The 27,711-nt window shown below is 41.5% G+C and overlaps 1 long non-coding RNA gene across 1 annotated transcript in view; it reads right to left on the bottom strand.

The window, feature by feature from the left end:
• The window catches only part of LOC120538651, a 28,137-nt gene extending 5,373 nt beyond the window's left edge, over positions 1-22,764 (bottom strand). Inside the window, exons 1-3 of the long non-coding RNA XR_005635493.1 lie at positions 22,484-22,764; positions 4,913-5,101; positions 344-388 (exon numbers count right to left, since the gene is read on the bottom strand). This is a non-coding gene — a long non-coding RNA (uncharacterized LOC120538651). The remainder of the gene's footprint in view (positions 1-343; positions 389-4,912; positions 5,102-22,483) is intronic.
• Positions 22,765-27,711: the final 4,947 nt, after the last annotated feature.

The raw sequence follows: 27,711 nt of genomic DNA, 5'->3' as shown, positions 1-27,711 counted from the left end.
TTAATCCAACAGAAAACGTGTTGGGGTGACATCAAAAATGCTGTTTCTGAGGCATAACCAAGAAATGCAGAAGAATCGCGGAATGTACTGCAATCATCCTGGGCTGGAATACTTGCTCACGGGTGCCAGAAGTTAGTCGACTGCAAAAAATGGATGGGAACTGGGGTACGCAAACTTAAAACAACTAGACATTCTCACAATTACTACCTGTAAAATTCAAGGTGCTGCTCTCACATGGACAGACAAACTGACTGTGGTTGGTCACCGAAGCTGTAACTTTAACAATTTAGGGCTAATGGGTTTAAATAATTAAACAAAAAGCCCAAAGCAATTGGAATCTTACCTGCCAAACATATAGAGCATGTGGCCTGGATCATCAGCGAGAACCCTGTTATGGAAGAAAACAAAAGAATAGGATTAGTTATGGGACAGTAAGTAGCTGGCTTCAAGGATTTAACTTCCCAGTACAAATCTCACACTCAAGTCATTCTCCATGCAGAGTTTTCATATTCACTCCATTCACTTTGGGTTTCCTCCAACAACTCCAAACTGGCGACTCTAAACTTTCCGGGTGTGTGTTTCTTTGCTTTCGGGGCGATATAGCAGGTCCACGGCTCAGAATAAAAACCCAGTTTTTAAATAAATAGTCACCACACTCGCAGCTTAAAGAGGGGACGTGGTATTGTTGCCGGAGCGGTTCCTGGATGCTATGTGAGGCAGACGTTTTCTCACTTAAGTGCACAGGTGAGGAATCATCCGCATCCGTGATTGAAGCCGGGAGCTGCTAATCGCCACACCTGAGCCACGTCCTCATAATAGAAGTGCAAAGCAGAAGGGAAAAGGGTAAAAGGAAGGAACAGGCAGAGAGCGAGAGAGCAGCATTGGGGGAAAAGGGTGGACAGCCAGCCAGCCAGCCATCCAGCTAGCGGAGGAAGAGAATGGTCAGCGCAGTCAGGGGTCCCTGATGGAGCGAGTGATCGGTACACATGGGACAGGATTGTGCCCACTGAGTTAATAGAAGAGTGGGTGCAATCGTGGAAAAGTCCGCCCTAGGGATCCGAGGAACAACTTCGAGTGCGAGAAGGAAGATGGGAGGACAACCAACCCGGAGCGTTCAGGCAGATGGTGGCGGTCGGTAGAATGAGGACCGCAATGGCTGAAAATGGCTGCTTTAAAGAGTAGGAAGGTGCAGAGCTTGGCTGGCGTGACCCCAAACGTCGTTAGAAGGATTTTAATCTTGATTTAGCCTTGTTTTAACACCTGGGATGTTTACCTTTTTAATGGATTATTTATTTATTCATTCAATAACATTTGAAGCACTGCACTATTTATTTGGACACTGTTCTTGGTTTTCTTTTAAATAAAAGCACTTTGCACCTTTTTGCACCATCACCTTGCTTTGTGATAGTGATAAGCTGGACAGTGAAGCTATCGGATTCAAGAGCTCCTAAAAAGGAGATGGGAGCATGAAGTGGAACCCACACTATCACCCCTGAGGTTGGGTGGCATGTCATCCGGAGCTAAATTTCCACCTTGTGCTCAAAACTGCCTTCATAGGTTACAGCCAGCAACCAAAAATGGATTACGTACAGTCAGGAATTGGCAAAGAATTGTGGCACTGCTTGCTCTAAATAGCAAATGAGTATTGTGGCCAAGCACAGATACATTCATGGACATCCATGAAGCGCATATGCATTAGCCAACCTGAGGGGCTTGCATCATTTGACCAATTAGAGGCAACCATTACAGAAGCGGACTTTGTAGTTTAGTAGTTCTAGACACTCAAATATATGATTTCTCTTTTCAAATGATATGGAGACTCTGAGCAGCAGGACTAAAGACAAAGCAAGGCCAAACAACACAGAAGAACTGAATCGACACCCCACCTTGTGTTCTGTAAAAGGGGAATTGCTACTTTATAGTGTGAATATGATGAGCACATAGCAGCACTCGTTTGCCATTTTATGTGCTTCCTTTATGCCTGTCTGTTAACCCAGAAATTAGGGTCACACAATTAATCACATACAGTGGCGTGCAAAAGTATTCAATTCTCTTGAAAGGCATCCTAATTTTCTGCATGACGAACGATTTGTACACAATTTATCCATTCAGTATTTTTAATGTGAACTCTTACCCTGTAAAAATACATTCCCAATGTCCAAATAAACTATTTTCTGTAGATTTTAACTGAAGAAGAAAAACTCCAAAGTTAGTGTTTACCTAAATATTCAAGCCCTACACATTCCTACTTTGTCAAGAATCATTTTCCTGCAATAACAGCCCTCATTCTTTTGGGGTAAGTATGTCCCAATTCTGCACATTGTTCTGGAGTGATTTTTTCCCCCATTCTTCTTGGCAGAATTGATCAAAATCCTCTAGGTTGGTGGGACGGCACCTCTGGACAGCAGTTTTCAAACAGTGCTTAAATAATAAATGCTATTCAATAACCAATGTGAGTGTTAGGATTCTCCATGTGGGGCGGCACGGTGGCGCAGTGGTAGCGCTGCTGCCTCGCAGTTAGGAGATCTGGGTTCGCTTCCCGGGTCCTCCCTGCGTGGTGTTTGCATGTTCTCCCGTGTCTGCGTGGGTTTCCTCCGGCGCTCCGGTTTCCTCCCACAATCCAAAGACATGCAGGTTAGGTGGATTGGTGACTCTAAATTGGCCCTAGTGTGTGCTTGGTGTGTGGGTGTGTTTGTGTGTGTCCTGCGGTGGGTTGGCACCCTGCCCAGGATTGGTTCCTGCCTTGTGCCCTGTGTTGGCTGGGATTGGCTCCAGCAGACCCCCGTGACCCTGTATTCGGATTCAGCGGGTTAGAAAATGGATGGATGGATGAATCTCCATGTAGACACCCTTTAACTGTTAGCAAAATTTCCCCTATTGGTCACTTCAAATAACCTTGAATTAGTCAAAATTAAAGATACAGCACAAAGACATGGAGGTTTCTATAATTCTTCAGTTGCTCACTTGTAGCAGTCACATTAATCAGTCTTGAAAATGTGCCTTCATATTCCACAGTCAAAAAGCAAGCATTTTAAAATGGGGATCTGGAGCTGGGGTGGCACGATGGCGCAGTGGTAGCATTGCTGTCTCACAGTTAGGAGACTTGGGTTCGCTTCCCGGGTCCTCCCTGTGTGGAGTTTGCATGTTCTCCCCGTGTCTGCGTGGGTTTCCTCCCACAGTCCAAACACATGCAGGTTAGGTGCACTGGTGATCCTATATTGTCCCTATACAATGGAACCTCGGTTCACAAACGTCTCGGAGCACGTACAAATTGGTTTACAACCAAAAAGTTCAAACTTTTGCATCTGTTCACGACCACAGACTCGGTATACGAACAAGCCAGTTTCCCTTTCGGTTTGTGCACGCCGATGACTTCCGCACGTGTTCAGTCTCTCCCTGTGCATTCCCTGTGCAGCGAGAGAGAAAGTGAGCGACGCTCAGTGTTATTCAATATTTTTACATTTAGTTTACTATTACGCTGTGCATTTTATGGTATAATTAACTATAATTGTGCTTAAAAATCTTTAAAAAAAAAAAAAAATTACATACACTTCGTATGGTCTGGAACAGATTAATTGCATTTACATACAATCCTATGGGGGAAATTACTTTGGTTTCACGACCAAATCGGGTTACAACCAGTTTTGGAACGAGTTATGGTCGTGAAGTGAGGTTCCACTATGTGCTTGGTGTGTGGGTGTATGCGTGTCCTGCGATGGGCTGGCGCCCTGCCCAGGATTTTCTCCTGCCTTGTGCTGGCTGATATTGGCTCCAGCAGTCCCCTGCAACCCTGTGTTAGAATATAGCAGGTTGGAAAATGGATGGATGGATGGATCTGGAGCCGATGCTTGTTGACAGTAGCCTTGAATGAATGAATGAATCATAAAAGGAAAAGAACCTGCCATCGTGACTGATAACGCTGTTATTATGGAACTAGTTGGCTGCTTTAAGCACACGCTCAGTTTTGTACCACATGCTGCTCTGAAAATTCCAACAATTGCCCACTGGCTTTGGCGAATGAGGCACTTTCCAAACTTTTCCCAACATAGCTGTACAGCTAGCTACCCACATGCTTAAAGAGATGCAACGTTTATCGGACTTACCAACACATAAACTTGTGATTGATGTGGTCACACAAGGAAACAGCACATTGGAAATGCTAGAAAGGTTTATTGAACAGCAGCAAGTCATCTCAGCAGCTCTACACAGAGACGGCGAGGCTGCTCCCGGTGCGACTGGCATGCAGTATGCTTGTCTGCAACACATCTGGCACAGGTGCCCACAGTGGCTTTTAATGTGCGATTGCCACATAGGAGTCTGTTGCCCTGAATGTTCAGCTGTCCACACAAGTCATTTAAGTGTTGAAGCCACCAAGTTCAGTTAAAGAGGACACCACCATCTTTTGTGAGGTAGTAAAGTGCTCTTTCCATAGAAAGCCTTAATAGGTGCAGTAGCGCCATCTACTGGCTCAGACACCAGTTTTGTCAGCAATTGCAATGAGAAGTCAAGCAAAATGACACCTTTTATTGGCAAACTAAAAAGATTACAATATGCAAGCTTTTGAGGAAACTCAGGCCCCTTCTTCAAGCAGGATGTAATCAATAAAAGGTGTCATTTTGCTTGACCTCTCACTACATTCATAATGGCTAACACAGTACAACAGCAATTTCAATACATTTGTGCTTTAGTATGCATGTGTCACTGAATGTCCCAACTTACATACAGAACTCGGGTTGTGAACAGCCTTGCGAACATAAACCTGTTCGCTACTGGAGACCAATCTGTATTTGGTCTTAAAAGCCATGCTTAACTTTTATTAGATTAAAAAAAAAAAAAAAATCACCTAGAGAATCCAATCACTACATAACATATACACACAAACATAAAAAAAAATCAAGGTCAAGCCACTTACCCATCACCCCAGTGGTAAAACGCACGGTCCTGATAAAAGTTGCAAAGGAACAGCCAAACGCTGATGGTTTCCATCCAAAAGATGACAAAAAGGAACCAGACAGAGGACAGCAGAAAGAGCTCACACACCATCGTCTCCGAGTTAAGAATGTGTTGGACAAAAAGCCTTTCTATTTGGGAACTTTATAACCTGTAAAGAGAAAACACTATCATTATGCGTGTCTGGGTAAAATATGATGATCCACCTGCCTGCACTTGGCAGACCAGTAACAGAAATGCTGTAGCAAGTACAGTTGTTCAGACGTCAAGCTCTTTCACTTGCACACTCACAAAATTTGGCATAATAAACCAAGCAGGAGTTGTAACAAAAGCTAAAAGGGGCTCAGCTGGAATACAGCATGGCAGCGAAGTGCCTGTCTTTTTATTTCCAGCCATTCTCTTTGAATAATCGGTTGACAAAAACTGCTAAAAATCACCAAGAGACACGCATGTATTTTTACAAACAAAACAGATTTTTCAAAACACTGTAGATTCATATAAAAACTCAAAAGGCTTGACCGTTATCAGTCTGACATGAACTGCAAGGAATTGTTTACTCGGGTACTACAATTTAAGGGGAGCCAAAATACTAAGACAGAGAATCAAGTCAAGATGGGAAATCACAAACCAGAAAAACAGAACCTTAAAACACTAACCTTCACTCATTTACATATTAAATCTGTAAAATGGGACACATTGTTCTGCACTTGAATTTATAAGAGAGAGCCTTCCCGGCATGGATCAAGGTGCATTTTGGGAAGAGGTCCACTCATTTTGTGCCACAGAGATATGAAAATGGTGTAAACACCATCAGGCAAGGAAATAAATAGTGATGCACCAATATGAACATTTCTGAAAGTCAATAACCAGTTCCTTGAGTGTACTGATGTTTAGTTGCCGATATTTGTTTCTGCAACAAGAAGCAAAGTTAGTAACTGTGGGTGGCAGAGGTTTCAGTTTGATAGCCCCTTAAATTATGGAATGCTCTTCCTCTCAGCCTTCACGAGGAAAAATCCAAAATCCTGTTAAAAACACATCTCTTCAACGAGTATTAGTCATCTTCTTGTATGTAATTTCTATAGCCTTGTTAATATGGTTATTGAATTGTAAAGTGTCCTTGAGTGTATGAAAGGCAATACATAAATAAAAGTTACTATTATTATTATTATAACAATAACTAGGGGGCTTTGCCCCCTGCTCGCTTCGCTTGCCCACCCCCTAAATGGGCATGCTACGCACTAGCCACTTCATGTTTCTGCCGCTCGCGTTATGAATGGGGAGGGAGCTGAACGCACGCTAAGGAGATGCGGTCGGATCAGCTGATGGCTTACTGCTGCTGAGCTGCGTGTTCCGCTTGTCGCGCTGCACGTTGATCATTTAAAAGCCTGTACAGCAGCTGTTTTGTCTCACTGCCTCGTCTCACAGGACGTTAAAGTGTCTCCGAGAAAATCTCCTTCCAAGATTGTTTTTATAATGTATAATTATCATTATAAAGTTTTCAACCCCGACTCTTTTTTTTCATCCCCCTTATCAATACACCCCATAAGTACAGAATCATCTGAGAATTTCTGCAAGTGACCTGACCTTCTGGTATATTTCTAGTCAGAGGTGTACAGACAGACCTGTCTGTTCCTCGTGGTCCTCCAGTGTTGCACGCACAGCCCTTGAGCCTCACAAATTGCGGTCTGCCTGACAGATAGGAGGCAGTCGGGATCGAAATGAGGACTCTTAGTTACAAGTCAGCAAATCTTACCGCTACAGTGGGATGCAAAAGTTTGGGCAACCTTGTTAATAGTCATTATTTTCCTGTATAAATCGTTGGTTGTTACGATAAAAAATGTCAGTTAAATATATCCTATAGGAGACGCACACAGTGATATTTGAGAAGTGAAATGAAGTTTATTGGATTTACAGAAAGTGTGCAATAATTGTTCAAACAAAATCAGGCAGGTGCATAAATTTGGGCACCGTTGTCATTTTATTGATTCCCAAACTTTTAGAACTAATTATTGGAACTCCAATTGGCTTGGTAAGCTCAGTGACCCCTGACCTACATACACAGGTGAATCCTATAATGAGAGTATTTAAGGGGGTCCATTGTAAGTTTCCCTGCTCCTTTAATTTTCTCTGAAGAGTAGCAACATGGGGGTCACAAAACAACTCTCAAATGACCTGAAGACAAAGATTGTTCACCATCATGGTTTAGGGGAAGGATACAGAAAGCTGTCCCAGAGATTGAAGCTGTCTGTTTCCACAGTTAGGAACATATTGAGGAAATGGAAGACCACAGGCTCAGTTCAAGTTAAGGCTCGAAGTGGCAGACCAAGAAAGATTTGGATAGACAGAAGCGGCGAATGGTGAGAACAGTCAGAGTCAACCCACAGACCAGCACCAAAGACCTCCAACATCATCTTGCAGCAGATGGAGTCACTGTGCATCGTTCAACCATTCGGCGCACTTGACACAAGGAGATGCTGTATGCGAGAGTGAGGCAGAGGAAGCACAAACAGAGCCGCTTGAGGTCTGCTCAAGCACATTTGGACAAGCCAGCTTCATTTTGGAATAAGGTGCTGTGGACTGATGAAACTAAAATGGAGTTATTTGGGCATAACAAGGGCGTTATGCATGGAGGAAAAAGAACACAGCATTCCAAGAAAAACACCTGCTACCTACAGTAAAATATGGTGGTGGTTCCATCATGCTGTGGGGCTGTGTGGCCAGTGCAGGGACTGGGAATCTTGTCAAAGTTGAGGGACGCATGGATTCCACTCAGTATCAGCAGATTCTGGAGACCAATGTCCAGGAATCAGTGACAAAGCTGAAGCTGCGCCGGGCTGGATCTTTCAACAAGACAACGACCCCAGACACTGCTCAAAATCCACTAAGGCATTCATGCAGAGGAACAAGTACAACGTTCTGGAATGGCCATCTCAGTCCCCAGACCTGAATATAATTGAAAATCTGTGGTGTGAGTTAAAGAGAGCTGTCCATGCTCAGAAGCCATCAAACCTGAATGAACTAGAGATGTTTTGTAAAGAGGAATGGTCCAAAATACCTTCAACCACAATCCAGACTCTCATTGGAACCTACAGGAAGCGTTTAGAGGCTGCAATTTCTGCAAAAGGCGGATCTACTAAATATTGATTTCATTTCTTTCTTGTGGTGCCCAAATTTATGCACCTGCCTGATTTTGTTTGAACAATTATTGCACACTTTCTGTAAATCCAATAAACTTCATTTCACTTCTCAAATATCACTGTGTGTGTCTCCTATATGATAAAATATGAAAAATGTTTCTGTTTTAAGGATGTGTTTACACAGATTATTGTAGAAACGGAACACACATGAAATGCATGTGTTCCAAATAACAATCTTTATTATTTCCACTCTAAAACTCCAGGGTGAGAGGTGTGAACGGATTTAAGGTGGGCCGGATCTACGAGTTTTTTCGTAGGCTCTGGTAATTCTAGTGTTAAAGGACTGACAGGTCTGAACTATGAAGGAGGTGAACATTTTCAGGTTAAGAAAATACAGATTAATAGGTGACATGACTGAAGTGTTTAAAATTATGAAGGGAACGAGTACAGTGAATCAAGGATGCGACTTTAAAATGAATTCTGCAAAAACAAGTAATAGTGGAGGTTTTGCATAATAAATGGTAGAAAGTTTGTCTCCCCACAGAGAACCACTTACACATGGCATAAGACACCAAGCAGTGCAGAGGAGAGTAGGACTTTAGGGACCTCCAAATATTGACTCAATGTGATTTTCGAGAACTTCAGTGAATAGGATTAGCAAGCATGTTGGGCTGATCAGCCAATTCTGATCACAATTGTTTTAAGTGTATAATGCAAAGATGCCAATAATGTTGACCACCATTCTAAGCCATCACAGTTGCTTCTCTCGGCACAGTAAGCAAATAACAAAGGCCCTCTTGGCATAACACATCACAAACGCGGTCACCAGGATACCTCCTATGCGGTGTGAAGATTACATTCAGCAAAAAATCTTCAACCTTTAGAAAGCTATGTTAAGTGCAAAGAGAGTACGAACATCAAGGACTTTCTACAGGCTCTGCTTTTTAAAATCGTCTGCACCCTGGAGAGCCCAAACAGAGGCAGCTAGCTGCATTCACCAAAAGGCGTCATTGACTGCTGCTTTAGAAAAACATCTGAAGGATTAGTTTCCACCCCATACCAGCATTTGATCTTTGTTCACAAATCAGTGGGGGGGTTGGTAGCACACTGGCAGCCTAATCAACATATGGTTCAGTGTCAAGTGGCATTACAGCTGCAGGCAAGTCAGTAGAGTGAACAGGAAGAGTGAAAAACCGAGGATTTAACAGACATGTCAGCAAATAATCCAGCACTTTGACAACAACGTAGTCCAAAGATAAATCATAGGATTTTGGACATTTTACCCACTATGCTGCAATACACAAAAATACAATAAACAGAATTAAAAGATTCAAGGAATCCGGTCAAATCCCAGCATGTAAAAGGCTGGACAAAAAATACTTCTGAATAAGAATGACCTCCAATCCCTCAGACTTAAAAACCGTCGTGTCTGCGATGGATACCATGACAGGGGCCTGGGAATGCTTCACTAAATCTTTGATAGTCAACATCATTCACAGCAGCATCCATAGATGCGAGTTAAGGTTTTAGTGTACAAAGCAGAAGCCATGCATTAACACAGCCCACCAGCACCACCAACCCTTTCGGGCTCGGCCTCATCCTCGTCCAAGATGGAAAGAAGCACTGGAATCTGGTTTTGTGGTATGAAGAGTAAACATTTGAAATGATTTTTGGGGGAGGAAAAAAAAAAACACAGCCGTCGTGGTCTCTAGGCCAAAGAGGAAAAGGACCACCAAGAGGTGAGCAACATCATGTCCAAAAGCCAGTGTCTGTGGGTAATTTGCCCATATGTGACATCGATATGTGCAGCGCTTGGAACAACACGAGATGCCATCCAGACACTTGCCTTTTTCTGGGATGTCCCTACATTTTACAGCAGTCCAATGCCAAAGCCCATTCTGCCCAGATTACAAATTTATTGCTGCATAAGAAGAGAGCAGTCCTGACCCGTGTGGCACATTATGAAGCAATGGAGACCTACAAAACGGAAGAAACGGTTGGGGGTGAATTAAGGGGAAACTTTGCTTGCTAAATGCAATGTCTTGAGTATGACTGGCACTCACGACCTCAGGGGCTGAAGTACAAAGCCACATGACGTGCCCCCCAGTATTCTTTAACAAAATACAAAGTTAGAACAGATTATAAAAGGGGAGGGGGGGGCGAAATGAAAGGACACAAGAGTAAACCAAACAACGGGGTCCCAATGCTGGGAGGCAACAGGATAGCAAGCTGCTCACTTTATAGTGTCTCTGTTGTTCTCAAGGCATACAAAGAAAAATAAAAGAGCAGGTTCAATAAGCCTCTTAAGTGTCACCCCAAAATATAGTTTAAAAAAAAAATAAATAAAAAATAAAAATTTTTAGGTGTGGAAGCTAATCACATCATCTGGGCCACCAGGCAGTAAAAGAGCACAATGAAAGGCCCTTCATTCAGCTTGTTGGCCTTGAGAATTTAAACCAATAGCTATCCCAGATGCTTTTCAAGTGTGTGTGTGTGTGTGTATATCTTGGAAGGAGGCAAGATGCGATTTTATTGTACAGACACTTGTATGTCCCGCAAGACAAGTCCATGCCTGGGGCCGGAAATAAAGGACCAAGAGTAGATGACAAAGTAGAATGTCGTAAAGAATTCAAAAACGTTGGTGCAGAACACATGCAGAGCAGGTTAGAGAAAATGGAAGTATGAAAATTCCAAAGTCTCAAAAAAAAGTAAAGATTGCATTAGCGTAAACAAACAGAAATTACTACTCGGTGAAATAACAGAACAGCGAAAAGAGATCGAATTTACTGTTCGGATTTAAAACGTTAAGTCGGAGACTTATAGAACATCTAATTCGTGTCGCCATTGAGAATTAAAAGTTTCCAAAAACGTTGGCATGGTATGAAGTCCCACGAGACGGTGACTTTTTCCATTAGATTCTTTCAAGTCACGCACTACTTACAACTATTTTCAAACAAGACCACAGTCATCTAAACTCTCAGTCGTGTGAATGCTTTTGACAGACACAGTTCCTGCACATTCAGGTCTTATAAATTTTATCAGGACAATAGTTTTATATGTTCTAGATGACACGTCAATGACAAAGCAAAGAACATGGACAAACATTTGAAAAAGTCATTTTATTTATTAGAGAGAGAGAGAGAAACGATAATCACTCACAGGCAGTTATAGCTTGTGTTGTCACGGTACAAGTCCAAACACGGAATCAAAATTCAATGTGATCCTGAAGAAAAGTTCATTCCAAATATTGCTTTTACTAAAGTTTTAAAGTAAAAGAGAAAATAATGCATATGTAACAATCCCTACGGGTGGGGGAGTGAAGCGAACAGGAGGCAGAGACCCCTGTGTGTGTCCGCATATATATATATATATATATATATATATATATACATATACATTCTGCCATTCTGCGATGGGTTGGCACCCTGCCCAGGATTGGTTCCTGCCTTGTACCGTGGGGTTGGATGATAGATAGATAGATAGATAGATAGATAGATAGATAGATAGATAGATAGATAGATAGATAGATAGATAGATATAGATTAGATATACACATACATATCAACAACAGAAACTGTTTGAAATTTTCTCCAGAGAAACCCTTACTGAACTCCCCTTAATTTCACCACCGTCCAAGTATGCGAGTTGCTAAGGAGTACAGAGTTGAATTGTGAAATAACTGCAACCACAGAGAACACCCCAGATGACTGGCACAGCAGGGTCTTATGTTTTAATGAGACTGTCTGGGTCAGTGTGTAAGATGGCCACTAACTGTCCAAGTTCCACTTTTCCTGTACAAAAGTTGTTTTTCTGAATGTTCAGAATAAGGGCAGTGAAAAGAAACACACAAGAAAATAACCAACTGTGAAAATAAAGTGTAGACATTTCCATGTCAAACTTACTTGCATTCAGAGCTTTGCATCATCACAGCAGGGGCCTCATTAATAAAACATGTGCAAGCCATCTCTTAAGCAAAACTTGGGACATAAAATGTGACAGTTAACGGATTTGAAAGTTGAAGTGTTTACTGTTATTGATTTGCTTCTTCAAAGAGACAGATATTACATTTATGTTTTGTAAATATTTTGCAACAGGGACACGGGTGACGAGTTATGCAGATCGGCTTAGCCTGCCACACCACAGTGGAGGCAGGCATCAGCCACAGAGCAGACACGCACCTACTGTTTCACTTGCTTGTACTGACTGGTGATGTGATCTGCTTTGCCAGGACCATCTTTCAGTTGTGTAAGAGAGAAAAACACTTAAAACAATACATTTAAGTTGAAATAACCTCTGTCAAGCTGAACCTGAAGCAGTTAACTAACCTGTAATTGAAGAGCATTTCCTTATCTGTTTAAGGACTGCCAACATGCAATTGAAGGTTTCTTTAGGGAGAAAAAGTTACAGTAATGGTAGATTCATCTATCCTCTAAATCAACCTATCCAGAGAAGGGCTTGCCAGAGCCCAAACTAGCAAGCAACAGGCACAGGGAGGAAAAAATAACTAGAGAGGTTGCTATCCCATCGCAGGGTAAACAAACACAAACAATTGAACCTAACCCACCTTTGGATTGTATGAGGAATCTGGCGGGAACCCCCGAAGATGCACATGCAAACTCCATGCAGGAAGCAACTGGGAACGACCTTACAACAAGACAGCAGCGCTACCACTGTGTCACTGTGTGCCTAATTCGTTGAGTACCATAGGTTTTTATTTACATTAACTGTGACCTTTATAACTGAGGGAAAAAAAAATATATATCCTTAAATCGAGACTGATTTTAGTAACATACTACCTCTATTAGGTGGAAGGAGGCCCCCTTAGCCATTTCTTGAACTCTGCCAAAATGTCAGCAATACCTCAAATCCACATTCACACAGTTTTCGGTATTCTCCCATGGTTTAAAAGTAAAGACATCAGTCAGGAACATGGCCATGCTAAATAGGTTATGAACATTAAGCCATACCTGGTTTACCTGCGGGAGGTGACAGGGAGTGGCAAAAATGTTAGCGCACAAGTGCATAGTTTAAAGTTTATTTGACATTTAAAAATAGAATTTGGCATGGGGCCTGGAATATGTACAGTATTATAAATCCAATTTTATTTGTGTATTTGCTGTAATAAGTATATAAGTTTAATATGTCACTGTGCTCTGTACAAAAAATTTTTTAGAAATCCACTCACATGTACAGCTAACGCAAGGCCAGATTTAGCACACTATATAAGAACTGCTAAACTGCTAGGTAAGCTTTTTAAGACGAGACAAGACAAGTTAAGGACAAACTGCGAAATGGGCAATGTGTACTATTTCTGTGTGTCTGTGAGTCAGCATGACATTGGATCTTCTTTTCCTTGTTTGGAATGGCATGATTTACCCAAGTTGGGGCCTGCACATAGAGAAAGAGTATAAAGCCTTGGAACATTGCCCGGCACACCTTTAAAGCTGACGGACTGATGGGAGAGAACGTCATCCGATCCTGAAAATCCTTCCAACACAACGTCGAAAATGGCAGAGTGTATACATCGAGACCCTACTTCAGTAATGGTCCTGTCATTGCTTCCTCATCTGTTATGCCGCGTAAACCGTCATTAAAGAAAGTTATTTTTCCTATGTGATTTCTTACCGCCGTATCACTAAGTATAGTATATATATATACACATATACATACAGTATATATATATATAGTTTCGAGTTATGTAACACGCCGCAATTACAAAAGAACTTATTCCAACAAGGGAGCTAGCGCCCCCCTGCTGGATTCATTTGCCTTTCTACTTTAAGAAATATTTTAGTATGGAATCTAATAAGACCAGAGACATCTTCAGAGATCAACTTCAGGTTATTTTGGAAAAAAATAAGGAAATAATATTGAAGAGCTTGGTGGGCTGAAAAGCCTGCTCTGATCTCATTTAATACCACACTTCTTTTAACTTCACCTGTTTGCTGTCTGGTCATTGATGTTTAACTCACTTCCTTTTGTCTGAATGACTTGACGGTTTGCACACTTACTTCTGATGACAATACATGAATCAATAATCAGTTTCACTAATTGATCAATTAATCCATGTTAAGAAATTAAATGTTCATATGAAGAATAGTTTAAGATTTCACCAATAGATGCCACTAGTAACGGATATAAATATTAAAGTGTTAAAATATTGATTACAAAATTATACTAAAACAAACCCTAGACTAAAAAGTTGAATGAATGAATATATATAAAAAAAAATTTAAAGGCTTATAATAGGTTAAAAAGTGTACTAAAAAGTAAAAAATAAAAGTCTCTCATACATCACTCATAAAATAAAAGTGTGGGTGCTTTTCATCAATCAATAAAATCTTGGCAAACGCACCCACGCTTTTATTTTACGAGTGATGTACGAGAGACTTATTTTTTACTTTTTAGTACACGTTTTAATTTAAGATAAGCATGGTTTTTACAAAGTATTTATTTAAAATTTTCGAATTAGAAGTCCACAATAACGGGGTGGAATGTTGCATTCCAACTGATTGTGCATCATTCAGACAGTTTCAGTGCCTGGCTGACCACAGCAGCTACATAAGCATTGTGATACAACACTTGTACTTACGAGAACAGAACAGCAGCTACACAAGTACAAAAATATTCCTTTGTTTTTACTATACACAGCAGACATTTGAGTGTGAGACTAAGAGAGGAGTGCAAGTTCAGAATTTCAGCCTCTGCTTCCTGGTATTGATATGTAGAAGCGTTATTAAATACAGGTGATGGGCACCGTTTGTAGCAGACCACCACAGTTGTAGCACAGGTGACTGTCAGGTGTTTCTTGTTTCCCAGGCGTGTGCGGTTAGGTTGAGTGTTTAAACAATAAAATCGCTCAGCTCTTAATTTTAGACCTTGGATTTCACCGGTTACAACTGCATTTGTTGTTAAAAAGGATGAACTGACATGAAGAGAAGAGAAATGTAATCGGAGAACATAAGAAAATAAATCCAAGGCACTGTACAAACATTTGGCATAGCCAATACAATCATCTGAAATGTTCTGAAAGAAAAAGAAAAAAAAACAATAGATATCAAACGAGTCAGCTAAGGAAGACAACAACAGCAGCTGATGACAGAAATACTGTGAGAGCTGTGAAGAAAAACAATGAACAACAGTAGGGCACATCAGCAAACACCTCCACAGAGCAGAAGTGAAGGTATCACAATCCATCATTGAGAGCAAAAATATACAGGACACCCCACAAGATGCAAACCACTCATCAATATTAAGAATCGGAAAGCCAGATTGAAGTTTGAAGAAAATGACAGAGATAAGCCACAAAGGATCTGGATCAACGTTTTATGGAGTGACAAGACCAAGATTAGCCCGTATCAAAGTGTGGAGGAAGACAGGATCTGTTCGTGATCCAAAACATAAGCGCTCATCTCTCAAATATGGTGGAGGTAATGTCATGGCATGGGCTAACATGGCTTCTGGGAAGGGGCTCTCTAATTTTTACTAAGGATGCAACTTGTGATGGTAGCCAGAAAAAAAAGCCTGCCAATTTGCAGAGAAACTAATCAGGAAGAACTTCACTATGCAGCAAGACAATGGTCCTAAACACAATGAAAACTCAACAAAGGACTTCATCGGGGGAAAGAGTGTAAGGTTTTAGACTGGCCAAGTCAATCACCAAACCTTAAATCAGCTGAGTATAAAGTGGAGACTGAAGGGAAAAACAAACAAACAAACAAACAAACAAACGACAGCATCAGCCTGGAAATGCAGAACAAAAGAAGAAACCGACCATCTGGTGATATCGATGAGTTCACGTGATTGATGCAGTTATTGTCAACAAGGGATATGTTACCAAATATTAAGTGTGTGATTTACGTTAGGAACTGCGGTGGGCCAGTGCCCTGCCCGGGGTTTGTTTCCTACCTTGCGCCCTGTGTAGGCTGGGATTGGCTCCAGCAGACCCCCGTGACCCTCTAGTTAGGATATAGTGGGTTGGATAATAGATGGATGGATTTACTTTAGGAATGTCTGTTCATATACTTTTGATTGCCTAAACAACAAAAAAAAAAAAAAAAGGTGTTTTCCTACAGAAGGTACCATTTTCATTATTGTGTAACACATCTAGGTGTCGATACAAGGAAAAAAAAGCTGAAATTCTGAATTGTCATCTTTTGATTTCAAACCCAAATATCTTCAGTCTGTAACAAAACCAAAAGAATTGGCCTTGCGTTCCCAATACTTACAGAGGGGACTGTATAAAAACTAGTCTCATAGTGCCAGATGTAAACCATAAGTGAATTCTGCTTAAATGTCAATGGGAAACATCATGCGTTGGAGTGAGCATCACAGCTGTAAACCACTCCCACATCTCTTGAAGGCGGAGCTCGATGTAGGACGGCGATTTAAACAGCAAAGAACGACGGTGCTCTGCGCCACGTTATCTGACCAATATTAAATCTACGATAAGGATGGATAAAAACTCCCGTGGCCAAAAAGTAACTCCCGAAAAGACCCCTGTGAAACAAATGCCGTGAGTGCAGAGAACACAACAGATCAGTTAAAAGCAAACACAACATGTTACAATGGAAAACATCTTTTAGAAACACCAGATTATACTTCAACATGTGAGCATATCACTGGACTGGAAGTAAAAATGAATGGTGCATGGCCTCCGGCTGTATGTGCTTTCAATTATGATGGTACACTCGAAGTCAACGTGTGGTACAAAAAACTCACAGCTACATTCACAAATGTAAAAAAAAAAAAAAATCAGGAGCGGTCTCCCCTCGACTTTCTCGTATACTCAGATATGGGGATGGATATTTGAGGAGTAAACCGCAAGACAATGATTATATTTGTACATTAAAGATCCATCAACAACAAATCTTATTAATATATATAATATAATATATTAAACAATTATTATAAAAGTTGAATAAATTGGAATTTGCAGTTGCATGAATGAAAGGTAAAGTACTACTACTGGTTAGAGGAAATAGTCCAAAAGTTGATAGAAATCTACATTTTGTACCTAATACTTGTATGCAAAATTTGGTTGCCCTAAATGAAGGCGTACTCAAGTTATCATGTTTGCAAACACAAACACACACACAGACATAATTCCAAAAAAGGTATTTAGGACTCAGGGAGGTCTAAAACGTCGAGATTCATCAAAATCTTGAAATGGAACTTTTGGAGGATTCCAATACTTTCCCTAAACTTCGTATACGAGAAAGCAAAAAAACAAGTACGTTATCTATTAGTACTAAGCAGTGCGCACAATAAATGAAAAAGAAGTGAAAAGAACTCCCACCAGGCAAATTCTTTTGCAATTGATAACAAAGAGCCGCAGGAGAAGTTGATTTTGATACACAATACACCGGAAACAGTTAATGTGCCAAACGACAATTTAGCATTACTGCCGACCATAGACAAGGCTGTACAGTCTACACCGGTGATTCCCAACGTGGGGCAATTAGATTTTAACAATGATTATAAAATTTTGTAATATAACCAAAATATAAAATGATCAAAATATTACAGAAAAAGCTGTCATTAGTTATTTTATATTTATGAATATCTCTCATGTTTTCAAAAATGTATTTGCATTTTCATATATCTCTTTCTCTCATATATATATATATATATATATATATATATATATATATATATATATATATATATATATATATATATATATATATATATATATAAAAATTTCTTAGCGATTTCTTTGTCAGTACTTCAACTTCCCTCTTTTGTTTCCATGTTCTTTACAAGCCGGTTTAGACCAAATTAATAACATTATGGGCTTCCTCCACGTGAGTAGGAATTCACTTTTTGAATAGGTAATAATAAGAATAAAGGTATATGTTACAGTGGGGGACATCATGATTTTAGAGAGGCCTAGGTGGGGCATGGCCAAAAAAAGGTTGGGAACCACTGGTCTACACAAATAATCTTATATAATAAGCTAGCATGACTGTCCATTTGTCTGCCCAGGATTTAAAATCACCTGTAGCTCACAAACTGTTTGATCGATTGACATGAAATTTAGTAGACATATACTACGTGACATCTACTGTCCGCTTTTGTAGTGATGATTGACCTCCAAGTTTATTCCTCTTTATATTTATTTTATTTTCGAATCAACTCTCAGCAGCGGGCAGCAGGGCAGTTGCGTGGCGCGTACATACGGGCGCCGTTCTCATCCCTACCACCTTTGAAGTCACTTCCTCTACCTCTTCATATCTTATGTCATTCTTGAGGCAGACTGAACACTTAAGTCAGAGCTAAAGTGAAATAATAAAGAAAACGTACTAAGTAATTGCAACACAAACTCTGACTGAATAAGTTTCAACGTGAAAAGATGCCAACAGAAGAGGAGAAGTGGCCCGCTAGGGTGGAGAAGAGAAGAGCTGCTCAGAAAGCAGCAAGCGCATTAACCTCTGAGCAAATGAATGCTAAAACGTACAGAGGAAGAGGAGGAGAACTACAAGTCAAGTGTATTCACTGCATGTTACCGCACTTTTAAATTTTCATTGGAAACACTGAAGGCAGGAGGAGCAGTAATTGGTCGTGTCTTAGAGGGTCATGCCCTTGCAGTTTAGTCTAAGAGTGGTCACCCTGTGGTGACGATAGCTGCGAAACGTATAAATTGCACAAACAGGAACAGCGTTCTGTCATACGCTTTTTGTGGGAAGAAGGGGTGACGGGAGCACAAATTCATCTCCGCATGTGTGCTCAGAATGGGAATAAAGTTCTCTCTCATACAGTCGTCTATGTGTGGATTGAAATGTTTGAAAAAGGCCGTACTAGAGTGACGGATGCAGAGCACTCAGGACGTCCAGCTACAGCCATGAGGAATGAAGAACGAAACCTGGAACTGATTCACGAAAACAGAAAAATTTGTTGCCAAGGGCATTAAAAAGTTGGTATGACGCTGGGAAAATTGCATCACAAAGGAAGTTGACTGTGTAGAATAGTGATGTCATTTGTTTTTGAAATGAATCTCTCTATTATAATACAAAAATCCTGGGGCGAGACGAGACATGACTTTTACAGAGAGATACTTTCACGTCCCACAAGACGAGACGTTGTGCCAAAAGATTTAACCAGGCCCAGGGCCGGAAATAAAAGACAAAGAGTAGATGACAAATTAGAACATCTTAAAGAATTCAAAAACGTTGGCATGATACATATACAGAGCAGGTTAGAGATAACAAGTACGAAACTTCAAAAGTCTCAAAAAAAGGATAGTAAAGATCGCATTACCGGAAACAAACACTCAGTGAAATAATGCAACAGTGAAAAGAGATCGAATATACTGTTCGGATTTAAAACTTTAAGTTGGAGACTTATAGATCGTCCATTTCGTGTTGCCATACGAGAAAAGTAGTGTTTCTTCCCAATGAAGAGGCGTAGTCGCAAGAATTAAAAGTTTTGTTGTGTGGTGAAAGTGAAACCTATATACGTGAGCGGCAGAGACAGGAAATGGCTGGTGGGTAGCGCAGGGCAGGGGGTTTTGGTGAGTGAAGCCCCCTAGTAAAGTTTATAAATAAAAAATTTTAAAAATGTGGAAACTTTTTGACTGCGGTGGGTTGGCACCCTGCCCAGGATTGGTTCCTGCCTTGTGCCCTGTGTTGGCTGGGATTGGCTCCGGCAGACCCCCGTGACCCTGTATTCGGATTCAGCGGGCTAGAAAATGGATGGATGGAAACGTTTTGAACATCCCTTATAGTACAAACTGTATACATAGGCCACAGCACCTCTCAAAAGACTAACTGCTGTCGTCATTCCATTTATTGATTTAAATGTCAAAAAAAAAAAAAAAAGTTTCGGTTAACTTGCATTAGTAAGCTTTTCAACTGTTTCACTTGCACTTTCAGTTCAACCCCAGGTACGTAAAGTGCACAGACTAGAAGAAACTGGGGGCATGTTTTGTAGCCATACCACATGCACTTCAGAAGATGTCATCCACCTGAAGCTACACATGTTTGGGCCAAGCCAGTACTTGGAAGGGAGACCATGGAAGAAAGCTTGGTGTTGGTGAGGCCACCAGGGGGTGCTTACCCCGTGAATCCCAATGCCCCAGTGCAGTGATGGGGACACTGTGCTGTAAACATGGCACTGTCCCTTGGATAAGATGTTAAAAACCCGAGGTCCTGACTCTCTCTGTGGTCATTAAAGACCCCTGGGTATCCTTTGTACAGAGTAGGGTGTATCCCAATGTCCAGGCTTGCCATTCTGGTCCCACAAACATCACCTGTCTCTAACTGGCTAACAATCTTACACCACTTAACTGCCAATGTGTGGTAAGCACACTGGTGCCAAAATTACTGCCGTCGCACCTTCCAGGTGGATGCTACACATTGGTGGTGGTTGAACCAGCTCTCCACTCACTGCGACACTTTGAGTAGTAAGAAAAAGCACTATATAACTGTAAAGAATTATTATATACATACAAATCAGTGGGTGGAGCCTTTTGCTTCAAAGCCTTTTACTACAAACGTTTTAACAAGATATTCCCAAACCTGTATTCTCATTGGAGAACCACATCCAACCCCATGAGTCTACATCAGAACCATCCCATTAAACAATATTTGAATCAGCAAATGACAAGAAACATCAGATCTCTTTTGATACAACATGGATGCAATGAGCAGAGCCTTAACTCTTTCAGGGCTGGTGTCAACTTTTCTCGAAATTCAAGAGTTGGGTTGGTGAGCATCTGTCAACTGCAACAAACTTGCCGTTACGTTTTAGTTTGACTCTCTTTGCCAGAAGGAAAGTTAGTTTTTTTGATTGGACCTCGATTCCCTCTGCGTGAGCAGTGAAGAGCAAACAACCTCTAAAATGGCATCGACCTCTGGCGAGAGACCAAAGTGAATGCGCAAAGCAAAATACTCCGTAGATGATGATTTGCTTATTATCACTGAATTGAACTCTGACTTTACGGACTCTGATTTTGATGCAAGTGATCTGGAGATGGAGATTGAAAAAAACAAGCGTGAGCTGATCGATCCCCCAGATGGTCGTGGTACTGAGCATGTTCATGTAGCCGATGCCCCTACAGCAACATTTGGCGGGGAGGACCGCCACTTACAATGAAAAGAGATACAAACCAGACTGCATCGTACTGCGACTGCCACCACCAGCACCACCCACCTGACACGTGAAGATAGCCAGGGCAGCCGGCCTGCCGCACATTCCTGCCGGCCATTGAGCCACCCTCCATGCGGCCACCAGAAACAGTGAACAGGAGCCAACAGCAGCCACAGAATGCAGAAACAGACATTTTATTTTGATTCGTGTGTGAAACCATTGCTTTGGGTGCTTTTCTGAAACTGGAGTTTTTTGGAAAAAATATTCAGCCCTCAAAGAATTAACAAGAGACCAGTTAACACAGTGGCTCCACCTTTTTGTACCAGCCAAATAGTCATAATGAAAGTTGTTGTTAGTATTCAAACAGCTTTCTACTAACACTCAAGCTGTCCTCCCACAGCCCAAAAGATGCACATTTTAGGTTAACTGGTAATTCCAAACTGGCCCTGCAGGTTTATGAATGTGTGCATACACATGAGAGGGTGGTGCAATCTTAAACTGTAGCTCACCCACAACCCTGAAATGCATTAAGTGTATTGAGAAAAGTCACATTTTTCTTTGTTGTCTTCTTAAAAAAATAAACTGTATTTTTGAAGGCTTGAATGGATCATCCCCACCAATTTTTTTACTTTATTTTCAATTAGCCATTTCCAAAAATATTTCTTTCTTTGGGGAAAAAAAAATGCAGGGATCTAGTTGAACCAACCATAGCCTTTCTTAAAAATGTACACATTCCTGTTAATTAGAAACCATTTAAGAAAATTAACTTTTGAATCAATAAAATTAGGTCTGTTGTCTCTAAACAGTAAATGAACTCGGTCTTAAGCATTGCAAAGCGTATACAGTGCGTTACTTTTAAAACTCATAAGCTTACAATTAAGAAATAAGCGAAAAATTCTTCACTGGCGTTCCCGTCAACTTGGTTTGCGTGTTTGTTTGTGAGGCTGCGGGGATTAATTTCAATATTCAGACGAGTCCGACCGTATTGATCTCTAATCCCCGGAGCAGACGGATCAAGACAGCCAGCGCTCAAATCGGCAGATGCTCTCGAATTCAGCCGACGTAACGCAGCAGCATCAGCGACACCGTCAGAAGCAACAACCACAGCCGGATTGTCCTTCTCCATTCATCTCAGCACCACTTACGGGCGTCAGCGTTGCCATTGCTGTAACCCTTTTTCACTATACATATTCAATGAATAAACAGCTCGTCTCAATTAAATATCCCAAAGTGATACTTCCTAGTGTTTATTTCCACATTGCACTGACGGCACTACAAGCACCTACTACCGACACGGCTGCTCTCACCTCTAGCTCTGGGCGACTCTTCTAATTTACACCCCGGATCCGTGCGGGCCTGGCCGAAACAATGCCACGCCCGCTGACTGGATCATCTGGAAAGGATGGCGACGTATTTTGTAGACAGATCAAATCCGTCTTGAAACGTAAGGCTCACAGTTCCTGGACGTCTCCTAACTCGTCGTTACCACCGCTGCCTAAACTAGCAAATAGGACCCCCTGAACCAGCTCGGCTTCAGAAGCGGCATCCAGGCAGCCGTTCCGTTAATGTCAACAGGAAGTTACGTCATCTGCTATAGCCCGCCCAATCTCTCTGGAGATGGACCAATCAACTCTCACGGACTACCCCACTATTAAGGCACCATGTTATGTGGCTTTTGCAAGGACGATGTCGCTTGTTTAGCTTTTATTCTTGAATTTATATATATATATATATATATATATATATATATATATATATATATATATATATATATATATATATATATATATATTAAGCTTAATTAGGAAGATCTGTTTAAAGTGCGCATTAAAATATCTTAAAACCAAAATAATGACGGAATACCCCGTGATTTCCCAGTCGGAGTGCTCAATATTGTATGACGAGTAGGAGGGCGTGGTTTTCTTTGCAGTCTTTCTAATCTTCCTTGATCTGCAGGGAAAAGACGTATTTGTGGGGGCGGGTGTGTAGAGGGTTACGATGGGTCGCGCGTGCAGACGTTCACTTTCTGAACTCGTTCCTCCATTCATTAAAGTCTCTCGGTAGTAGATCATCCCAGCAATGTTAGTCTCAGTTCAGGAACCAACGTTGGACTGGACGTCAGTTCAACACAGCATCGACTTAGACTACGAGAGTCACCACTGATTCTTTATGGGATTCTTAGTGACTAAAGAAAGTAAGAAATCACACTGAGATCCGCGAACCAAGACGTACTAAAGTTAAGAGGTGGTACAAAATGTATCTTTTTAATCTGCTGGGACATATAAACCATACTGAAATGCGTAATGAAACACATTCCGAAGCACATCCACTCCATAACAAGAAATACAGGTTTATTCCCAATGAATGTTGTAAATTAAAGCTAAAAAAAATTTAAGCTCTCACACGCCACCATTTCACCTCTTTGCATGCATTTTGTAAAATGCCGCACAAATGACTGTTTTCACATATTCTCAGAGGGAGGAATTATTGACTCGCACAACAAATTTTAGTACAGAGCGTATGCATTTCAGTGTATAATAAGCGTTTAAGTGTAATGTGCTTGTTTTTAACATAACATGTAAGAATTTTAGTATGCAGTTCATTAATTTCATTGTAAAGTTATGTATTTCAAAGTGGACTGTATTAATAAACATGATTTTTTTTGAGGGGGAGACAGCATTCCTTAAATGTGGACAGGAGGACATCCTTCACATCTTCTACAACTCTGTATTAGCCAATATAATCTTACTACACTGTAGGGTGCCGGACTGGTAACGTCACTTCAAGAGAGGCCCACCAAATCAAGAATCTCATTATTAAAGGGCAGATTCAGTTATGGGACCCCATGGTGGTAGGCGTGGAGGAGAGAATTAAAACATAACTGAGTACCATTATGAGTAATGCTGCACATCCTCTCTCTGTGACACACCGACACTGAGGACGTCAGCCAATGAATTATTCAGCAGATGTGTGTCACGAAATCTGACTGGGGCTCCTTTATACCAACAGTACTACACCTGAATAGCATCTCACTGTCTCTGTAACTGCCAAGTCAGAAATTTTATTTCTTTCTAATTTTCTTTTATTTTTAGTCATTCTGGTGTGTGTTTAGAAAACAGTGTGTGTATTATCTATATCTATCTCTCATATAGTGCCTTTCATTTCAATCTATTATATAGTGACTTTCATCCATCTGTCTATCTATTATATAGTGACTTTTGTCCATCTGTCTATCTATCTATTATATTGTGACTTTCATCCATCTGTCTATCATATAGTGTCTTTCATTTCTATTATATAGTGACTGTCATCCATCTGTCTATCATATAGTGCCTTTCATTTCTATTATATAGTGACTTTCATCTATCTCTCTATCATATAGTGCCTTTCATATCTATCTATTATATAGTGACTGTCATCCATCTGTCTATCATATAGTGCCTTTCATTTCTATTATATAGTGACTGTCATCCATCTGTCTATGTATCATATAGTGCCTTTCATATCTATCTATTATATAGTGCCTTTCATATCTATCTATTATATAGTGTCTTTCATCCATCTATCTATCCTATAGTGCCTTTCATATTTATGTATCTATCTACATTGTGTATGCATTTCCATATAAAAGGTACATATTCCAATGTAGAGTGCAGTTGTCTCACTATACGATATATGCATCTCAATAAAGAGTGTAAGGGTTTCAGCATGCAGTGTATCCATGTCAGTTCACAGTGGATGTGTTTCTGTATAGAATATGGGCACTTCAGTATGGAGTATATTCACGTTCACAGTGTACGTGCTTCAATAACAGTGCATGTGGTTCAGTATAGAGAGTATGTACTGTTAGGAATGATTGACGTCCCAAGTGATGCCCCCTACCACCTCAGTATCGAGTTTGTCTAAAGGCGCCAGTGATAAATGTGATTCTCCATGGAAGCCTAACCTCCTAAAGAAAACTTAAGTAAGAAATCACACTAGGATCCAAGGACTATGAGGTACTAATGTAAAAAGTTGACGCATACACTCCTGATGATTTAATTTGCATTTATTCCGGTTTATCTATTTCAGTGTTTTCCATTCTCGGCCCTGGGGACCCCCTGTGGCTGCAGGTTTTTGTTTCAACCAGCTTCTGTTTATAATTGGACTCCTAGCTCAATTAAGCGAGCTCTTATTTCCCAGTTTCTGTGTTTTGGAGTCAATGAAGAAACAACCAGACTAACTTTGGTAAATTTATATTGACATGTACTTATATTGTTAATAACTCTTATAAGGGGATAGTTTTTTTTTTTTTTTAACATTTTTCACCCTGATTGTCATTCTGCTTTTCCAGGCGTTCTGATTATTTCATTTCTTATCTACTAGCCGCCCCCCACGGCTCTACCCGCCTAGTAGTGAAACAGGACAAACTTTAAAAATCAATAAACAAACAGGTATCGCTAGCTAAGCCGTGTGACGATGAGAGTCCTCACTCCAGTCTCCCACCTCTTTTTAGGGAGCTCTTGAACCCGAGACACCATCAGTAATGTAACTGGATGAGCTGGACAGCGAGGACACCAAACAAAGCAAGGGGATGGTGCAAAAAGGTGCAAAGTGCTTTTATTAAAAACAACAAAACCAAAAGCAGTGTTCAAAATAAACAGTGCAGTGCCCCTAAACGTCATTAAATAAATAATCCATTAAAAACACGTGAAATGTCGAGGTTACAATCCCATACATATATCCAGTTAAAACAAGGTTAAAAACAACGGCGCAAAGCAGTTGCTGCCTTCTTCTGGACGGCTCCCCTGCTTCTCCCTTCCGGGCCCTGCACAAGAGCAGTCACCCTACCTGCAGCTCTCTCCTCCCATCGGTCTGGAAGGCTCTTAGTCCCATAGAGCTCCATCAGACTGAGACTTGGGTTCTCCGAGCGACCAGGGCGCTCACACTGGGGCGTCCACCTCCCAAGCCTCCGACTCCCACTGCCCTTATGTGGTGAGCCATCCTCATTCTGGTCACTCCTGCTCCTCACCAGCGCTCAGCAGGAGCGACCACTACTGTCTGCCCCCGTGTGCCGGCCAAACACCCCGCTAGGGCTCACTTCTCAGCTGCCTTCTGCTCTCGACAGTGAGGCTTCCTTCGCTTGCTCGCTCACGCAATGGCCTTCTTCTCCCATAACCTCCGTCCACTTTTATTTTAATGGGGACGTGGTGATGACCAGTTCCCGGCTTCAGTTGTGGATGTGGACGATTCCTCACCTATGCACTTAAGCGAGGAAACACCCGCCCCACGTAGCGTCCGAGAAGCGCTCTGGCCACACTACCGCGCCCCCTCTATAAGCCGCGAGTGCGGAGATTAACTATTTAAAAACGGAGCTTCTCTTCTGAGCCGTGGACGGGCTCTACCACGAGCAGAGGCTCCAAAACGCGCCAGAGGTAGAGCGGCTCGAACGGAGGCTGGCGTGTGTGTGAGTGAACGACGGAGGACCCGTCCGGCTCCCCACTCATGACAATCACGCTTACCCGTCCCCTAAGCCCGCAGCCGCTCTCTCGGATTAGCGTGAATATGTCGCTCCTGCAAGTGATTCTTAGCGCAATGAGAGTAGTCCCATCCAACCAGAATGTTCAAGCAAATTGGGTTTGGTTTGGGTTGGGTAGGGGGTAGGCGAGCGGAGCGAGCAGGGGACAAAGCCCCCCAGTCTTATAAAAGTAAAAATCACACAGCTGTGCTTTTCTAAATGCAGAATAAGAGAAGAGGGAAAAAAAGACCAACTAAATCGATGAGATCAATTATTATCCCTAATCATTAACTTGGCTGGAATAAAAAGCTGCAGCCACGGGGGTCCTCAGGACCGAGTTTGGGTACCACTGCTCTATTTGATTGGTTTTGTCTGTGATGCGACGTGGAGCTCAACATTCCAAGAAGAGTTTGGCGGCTGCACTTCAGACTGGCACTTGGCTATTTTAGGCATTATGGATCTTGTTTTGATGCTGAAAATCCAGTGCGTTGAAGGTTTCTGTTGAGGAGGGACGTCTTTACTGTCGAGTGCCTTAACATACGTCTAGTGGTGTGCTGTTACCCATCTTTAACGATGCTAACTGGGGTCATTGGCTGTTTCGGGTCTTTCAACATCAAACAGTTTCACCCAGGCAACCCAAACTGGATATGATCAGACCCCCTACTTGTGTCCCGGCCGCATTAATCCACGGGTCGTTCCACCACTTCCAGAGCCATCAGGAGGCACTCTCTGCAGCCTGTGTGGCGGCTCAGATGGCTCTGCTCCTTGCTGACCCCTGTGATACCAAGCAAAGGGGAAGTTTTGTAGAGAGAGCAACCAATGAATCCTCGATGAGGTCACACCGTGCTCTCCATCCTTTCCTGCGGCATTCTTGCACAAACTCCTCATACTTACTCTTTTTCATCTAATGTTCTTACTATATATTCTTTACTATATACAAAAAAAACCATAAAGCCAGGGCACAAAAATGTGACAAGCAAGATAAGAGAGGCAACAAAATTTGCTTTCTCACAGAGTTTGCAAATTCCAGTTATTTCA

Source organism: Polypterus senegalus, chromosome 11, assembly GCF_016835505.1.
Source record: "Polypterus senegalus isolate Bchr_013 chromosome 11, ASM1683550v1, whole genome shotgun sequence".
Lineage (NCBI taxonomy): Eukaryota > Metazoa > Chordata > Cladistia > Polypteriformes > Polypteridae > Polypterus > Polypterus senegalus.
Note: the sequence above shows the minus strand (reverse complement) of the source record. Positions and strands in the feature narration are given on the sequence as shown.